We start from the raw sequence: 7,416 nt of genomic DNA, 5'->3' as shown, positions 1-7,416 counted from the left end.
TGTGCACCTTATCTTTGTAAGAAAATAGGTGAGAAAGCTAAAATAAAAACATAAATCAAATCCTAAATCAAATACAATAGAGACAGAATAGATCTCCAAATCAAAACAACATCCTTCTTGAGCAGCAGATGGCTGTGGTTATTAGAGTCATGAGCAGCAGATGGCAGTGGTTATTAGAGTCATGAGCAGCAGATGGCAGTGGTTATTAGAGTCATGAGCAGCAGATGGCAGTGGTTATTAGAGTCATGAGCAGCAGATGGCTGTGGTTATTAGAGTCATGAGCAGCAGATGGCTGTGGTTATTAGAGTCATGAGCAGCAGATGGCAGTGGTTATTAGAGTCATGAGCAGCAGATGGCTGTGGTTATTAGAGTCCTGAGCAGCAGATGGCTGTGGTTATTAGAGTCCTGAGCAGCAGATGGCAGTGGTTATTAGAGTCCTGAGCAGCAGATGGCAGTGGTTATTAGAGTCCTGAGCAGCAGATGGCAGTGGTTATTAGAGTCCTGAGCAGCAGATGGCAGTGGTTATTAGAGTCCTGAGCAGCAGATGGCAGTGGTTATTAGAGTCATGAGCAGCAGATGGCTGTGGTTATTAGAGTTCTGAGCAGCAGTACATCAGTCTGAGTAGAATATAATATAGTATAATAGAAAGGTATAATGTTTATAGTATATTTGTCAAGGATGTCAAATCAAATCAAATGTTATTGGTCACATACACATGGTTAGCAGATGTTAATGCGAGTGTAGCGAAATGCTTGTGCTTCTAGTTCCGACAGTGCAGTAATATCTAACAAGTAATCTAACTATTTCCCAACAACTACCTTATACACACAAGTGTAAAGGAATGAATAAGATTATGTACATATAAATATATGGATGAACGATGGCCGAATGGCATAGGCAAGGTGCAGTAGATGGTATAGAGTACAGTATATATATATGATATGAGTAATGTAGGGTATGTAAACATTATATTAAGTGGCATTGTTTAAAGTGGCTAGTGATACATGTATTACATAAAGATGGCAAGATGCAGTAGATGATATAGAGTACAGTATATATATATGATATGAGTAATGTAGGGTATGTAAACATTATATAAAGTGGCATTGTTTAAAGTGACTAGTGATACATTTATTACATCCAATTTTTAATTATTAAGTGGCTAGAGATTTGAGTCAGTATGTTGGCAGCAGCCACTCAATGTTAGTGATGGATGTTTAACAGTCTGATGGCCTTGAGATAGAAGCTGTTTTTCAGTCTCTCGGTCCCAGCTTTGATGCACCTGTGCTGACCTCGCCTTCTGGATGATAGCGGGGTGAACAGGCAGTGGCTCGGTTGGTTGATGTCCTTGATGATCTTTATGGCCTTCCAGTGACATCAGGTGGTGTTGGTGTCCTGGAGGGAGGTAGTTTGCCCCGGTGATGCGTTGTTGTCTACCGAAGGTAACTCCTCTCCCTGTTCGGTTTACTAGCCGCCACCGATCCCTTTTTCCTTTTCTGTTTGTTCTGTCTGTGTTCCTTTCCACACCTGGTTTCATTTGCATTTATTTCTGTGTGTATATCGGGCACCTGTTGCCTGCCTTAGTTCGTGCGGGATTAAGCATGTGTGTATTTGCGCTTGATTATCTTTGATGTTTGTTGTTTTTTCGCTATTACGCACGTGTATGTAAAGTGTCGGGAACTGTGTTTGTTCCTCCGTGCGTTTGCACGAGTTTCTGAATATCAAGAGCATAGTTTTGGGATTTTCGTCTGTGCCATTTTTGTATTGGTGGACTATATGATTAAACACGCTTCTCAGACATCCCTGCTCTCCTGCGCCTGACTCCTACACCTCTCACCGAGATGCACCTTATCACAGTTGTGCAGACCTCACTACCCTCAGTATCCACATGTTTAAGTCTGGATACTGTTGTAATAGATCAGCTGAGACGGTAGGTATTGGTCTGTGTATATCTGAGTGTGTATTTCTTTATTTTACTAGGCAAGTCAATTAAGAACAAATTCTTATTTACAATGACGGCCTACCCTGGACGACGCTGGGCCTATTTTGCGCAATGCTATGGGACTCCCAATCACGGCCGTATGTGATACAGCCTGGATTCAAACCAGGGACTGTAGTGACACCTCTTGCACTGAGACCGCCTTAGACCATCTCAGATGAGATGAGCTGAACAACAGAGGGTGTCAGGATGGTCTCCAAGATGGCGTAGCGTGTGTCTTGTCCCGTCCTGTCCCATGTATATATCGTTTTCTTCTTATATTTTAATCTCACTTTCCATCTACGGACAGAATATACTCTCCTGAAACCCAATGTGGTACGGCTCTGCTATTTTTATACATTAGAAGCGGAACCTCCTTCAGAAGCTAGCCAGATGACTAGCTAGTAGCTAGTAGTCAGTTAGCTACTGCTAGCGGTCCACACCGTTAACTCGGACATCAGCCAGCCTCAACCTGGTCAATTCCTGCCAGTCAGCACAGTGCGATATCAACCCAGAGCATATCGGACTGCTTTTTCTCTAACCACGTCTCCAGATTCCTACCGCAAGCTCTGAACCTTTACACCGGATCATGGCAGCTGGCTAGCTGCTATCTGAGTGGCTACTCCTGGCTAACGTCTCCATCCTAAAGCAAGCACCAGTTAGCCTGGAGCTAACCTCGAGCTAGGCCCATATCCGGCTAGCCAAAGAGGTCCAACAGCCAATTATTGGGGGAAAATACCTCTTTTGCCAATTGGCCCAGACCCTTTACTGCTGACACGGAGCCCCGCCGATCCATCACCACTGGTCTGCCGACGTAACCATCCGAGGTGGTCTCAACAGGCTCTTCCGTTGCGATGTCTCCGGATGCCCATCCGCTTGCTGGCTGAATCGCAGTGTCTCCAGTTCACCTAGCGTAGCAGTGACGGAATTTGGCTCCCTGACTCATTTTGTGCTACCTCAATGGACCCTATGATCACTCGGCTACACATGCCTCTCCCTAAGGTCAATATGCCTTGTCTATTGCTGTTTTGGTTAGGGATTATTGTCTTACTTCACTGTGGAGCCCCTAGCCTTGCCCAATATGCCTTAGATAGCCCTTTTGTTCCACCCACCACACATGCGGTGACCTCACCTGGCTTAACTGGTGCCTGTACATTATTTTGTGAATCTATTCTTCCGCGCCCAGAAATCTGCTCGTTTTACTTTCTGTTCCGAACGCACTAGACGACCTGATCTTATAGCCTTTAGCCGTACCCTTATCCTACTCCTCCCTCTGTTCCTCTGGTGATGTAGAGGTTAACCCAGGTCCTGCAGCCCCTAGCACCACTCCCATTCCCCAGGCGGTCTCATTTGTTGACTTCTGTAACCGTGAAAGCCATGGTTTCATGCATGTTAACATTAGAAGCCTCCTCCCTAAGTTTGTTTTATTCACTGCTTTAGCACACTCCGCCAACCCTGATATCCTAGCCATGTCTGAATCCTGGCTTAGGAAGGCCACCAAAAATCCTGAAATTTCCATCCCTAATGTCACACCCTGACCATAGTTTGCTTTGTATGTTTCTAAGTTTTGTTTGGTCAGGGTGTGATCTGAGTGGGCATTCTATGTTGTGTGTCTAGTTTGTCTATTTCTATGTTTGGCCTGATATGGTTCTCAATCAGAGGCAGGTGTTAGTCATTGTCTCTGATTGGGAACCATATTTAGGTAGCCTGTTTTGTGTTGGGGTTTGTGGGTGGTTGTTTCCTGTCTTTGTGTTTGTTGCACCAGATAGGACTGTTTCGGTTTTTCCACGTTTATTGTTTTGTATTATGTTCATGTTTAGTTTTCTTATTAAAAAGCATGAACTTCAACCACGTTGCATTTTGGTCCGCCTCTCCTTCCCAGGATGAAAGCCGTAACAGAACCACCCACCAAAACAGGACCAAGCAGCGTGGTAACGGGCAACAGCAACAGCGGCGCAAAGAGGAATGGACATGGGAGGACGAATTGGACGGAAAAGGACCCTGGGCACAGCCAGGAGAATATCACCGCCCCAAAGAAGAGCTGGAGGCGGCGAAGGCGGAGAGGCGCTGGTATGAGGAGGCAGCACGGCGGCGTGGATGGAAGCCCGAGAGTCAGCCCCAAAAATGTCTTGGAGGGGGACACACAGGAAGTGTGGCGAAGCCAGGTAGGAGACCTGCGCCAACTTCCTGTGCTTACCGGAGGGCGAGAGAGACCGGGCAGGCACCGTGTTATGCTGTGGAATGCACGGTGTCCCCAGTGCGGGTGCATAGCCCGGTGCGGTACATACCAGCTCCGCGTATCGGCCGGGCTAGAGTGGGCATCGAGCCAAGTGCCATGAAGCCGGCTCTACGCATCTGGTCTCCAGTGCGTCTCCTTGGGCCGGCTTACATGGCACCAGCCTTGCGCATGGTGTCCCCGGTTCGCCTGCATAGCCCAGTGCGGGCTATTCCACCTCGCCGCACTGGCAGGGCGACCGGGAGCATTCAACCAGGTAAGGTTGGGCAGGCTCGGTGCTCAAGAGCTCCAGTGCGCATGCACGGTCCGGTCTATCCGGTACCACCTCCACGCACCAGCCCTCCGGTGGCAGCCCCCCGCACCAGGCTGTCTCTCCATCTCATCCCTACAGGTGCTCCTGCCTGTCCAGTGCTGCCGGAGCCTTCCTCCTCTCCAGCACTGCCGGAGTCTCCCGCCTGTCCAGCATTGCCGGAACCTTCCTCTCCAGCGCTGCCGGAGTCTCCAGTCTGCCCAGCGCCGCCTGAGCTACCCGTCTGCCCAACGCCATCAGAGCCGCAAGTCTGCAAGGAGCCGCCAGTGCTGCCAGTCAGCCAGGAGCCGCCAGTGCCGCCAGTCAGCCAGGAGCCGCCAGTGCCGCCAGTCTGCAAGGAGCCGCCAGTGCCGCCAGTCTGCAAGGAGCCGCCAGTGCCACCAGTCTGCCAGGAGCCGCCAGTGCCGCCAGTCTGACCAGGAGCCGCCAGTGCCGCCAGTCAGCCAGGAGCCGCCAGTGCCACCAGTCAGCCAGGAGCTGGCAGTGCCGCCAGTCAGCCAGGAGCCGCCAGTGCCGCCAGTCAGCCAGGAGCCGCCCGTCAGCCAGGATCTGCCAGAGCCGCCAGTCAGCCAGGATCTGCCAGAGCCGCCATTCAGCCAGGATCTGCCAGAGCCGCCATTCAGCCAAACTCTGCCAGAGCCGCCAGTCAGCCAGGATCTGCCAGAGCCGCCAGTCAGCCAGGATCTGCCAGAGTCATCAGCCAGTACGGAGCTGCCCCTCTGTCCCGAGCTGCCCCTCTGTCCCGAGCTGCCCCTCAGTCCAGTGGGGTCATTTAGAAGGGTCGCCGTGGTTAGGAGGCCAAGGAAGCGGACAATGTGGCGGACTAAGACTATGGTGAAGTGGGGGCCACGTCCAGCACCAGAGCCACCACCGCGGACAGATGCCCACCCAGACCCTCCCTAATAGGTTCAGGTTTTACGGCCGGAGCCTGCACCTCGGGGGGTTACTGTCACACCCTGACCATAGTTTGCTTTGTATGTTTCTAAGTTTTGTTTGGTCAGGGTGTGATCTGAGTGGGCATTCTATGTTGTGTGTCTAGTTTGTCTATTTCTATGTTTGGCCTGATATGGTTCTCAATCAGAGGCAGGTGTTAGTCATTGTCTCTGATTGGGAACCATATTTAGGTAGCCTGTTTTGTGTTGGGGTTTGTGGGTGGTTGTTTCCTGTCTTTGTGTTTGTTGCACCAGATAGGGCTGTTTCGGTTTTTCCACGTTTATTGTTTTGTATTATGTTCATGTTTAGTTTTCTTATTAAAAAACATTAACTTCAACCACGTTCTGTCATACTATCCAGGTCTGTGCCCAAACAATTCGAGCTTCTACTTTTAAAAATCCACCTTTCCAGAAACAAGTCTCTCACCGTTGACGCTTGTTATAGACCCCCTTCAGCCCCCAGCTGTGCCCTGGAAACCATATGTGAATTTATTGCCCCCATCTATCTTCAGAGTTCGTTCTGTTAGGTGACCTGAACTAGGATGTGCTTAACACCCCGGCCATCCTACAATCTAAGCTAGATGCCCTCAATGAACCTACCCCAGGTACAACCATAAATCCATAACCATGGGCACCCTCTTAGATATCATCCTGACCAACTTGCCCTCTAAATACACCTCTGCTGTTTTCAACCAGGATCTCAGCGAACACTGCCTCATTGCCTGGCGTTTTTTGATGGGTCCACGGTTTAACGACCACCCCTCATCTCTGTCAAACGCTTCCTAAAACACTTCAGCATGCAGGCCTTTCTAATCGACCTGGCCCGGGTATCCTGGGATGGAGGAAGATATTGACCTCATCCCATCAGTAGAGGATGCCTGGTTGCTCTTTAAAAGTGCTTTCCTCACCATTTTAAATAAGCATACCCCATTCAAAATATGTAGAACTAAGAACAGATATGGCCCTTGGTTCACCCCAGACCGGACTGCCCTTGACCAGCACAAAAACATCCTGTGTTGTACTATTCAATGCATTAGCATTGAATAGCCCCCACGAAATGCAACTTTTCAGGTAAGTCAGGAACCAATATACTCAGTCAGTTAAGAAAGCTAAGGCTAGCTTTTTCAAACAGATTGTGGGTTTTAATGACATTATGAAGGGCAGCTCTGAATAGTTGAAACTGGATTTCAAAGAGCTGATTGACTCTGCTAAACATGAACAAGATACCCATCATATCTGGCCCTGTGCCATCTCTGGATTGGGGCATTGTTCTAGCAGGATTCTTTCTCTTCACAACTGGCTACATGATATTTGCACCTCAATGGGTGAAACTTTTATTGGCAATTTCGATACCTTTTGGAATCAAAACATGTTTTATAAGGAGGATGGGATCCACCCAAATAATTTGCGTTCCTGCATCCTTTCACAGCATTATTAGGCTCAGTTTGTGTCACTGAGTCATCATAATTGTCACGTTCTGACCTTAGTTCTTTTGTTTTGTCTTTGTTTTAGTATGGTCAGGGCGTAAGTTGGGTGGGTAGTCTGTTCTTTTTTCTATGTTGTGGTTTTGTGTTTGGCCTGGTATGGTTCTCAATCAGAGGCAGGTGTCGTTCGTTGTCTCTGGTTGAGAATCATACTTAGGTAGCCTTTTCCCACCTGTGTGGTGTGGGTGATTATTTTCTGTTTAGTGTGTTTTGCCCCTGACGGAGCTGTTTCGGTTGTGCTTTTTGTTTCTTTGTTTGATAGTGTTTAAATAAATAACATGAACAACGCTGCGATTTGGTCTTCACCTTCCACCGACGACAGTTACAGAATCACCCACCCAAAAAGGACCAAGCAGCATGGTATCGGGCAGCAGTAGAAATCTCTGGACTCATGGACATGGGAGGAGATTCTGGACGGAGAAGAACCCTGGGCAGAGGCTGGGGAATATCGCCGCCCCAAGGCAGAGCTGGAGGCA

Source organism: Oncorhynchus tshawytscha, linkage group LG06 (genome assembly GCF_018296145.1).
Source record: "Oncorhynchus tshawytscha isolate Ot180627B linkage group LG06, Otsh_v2.0, whole genome shotgun sequence".
Taxonomy (NCBI): domain Eukaryota; kingdom Metazoa; phylum Chordata; class Actinopteri; order Salmoniformes; family Salmonidae; genus Oncorhynchus; species Oncorhynchus tshawytscha.
The sequence above is the reverse complement of the archived record's forward strand: the minus strand, read 5'-3'. Positions refer to the sequence as shown.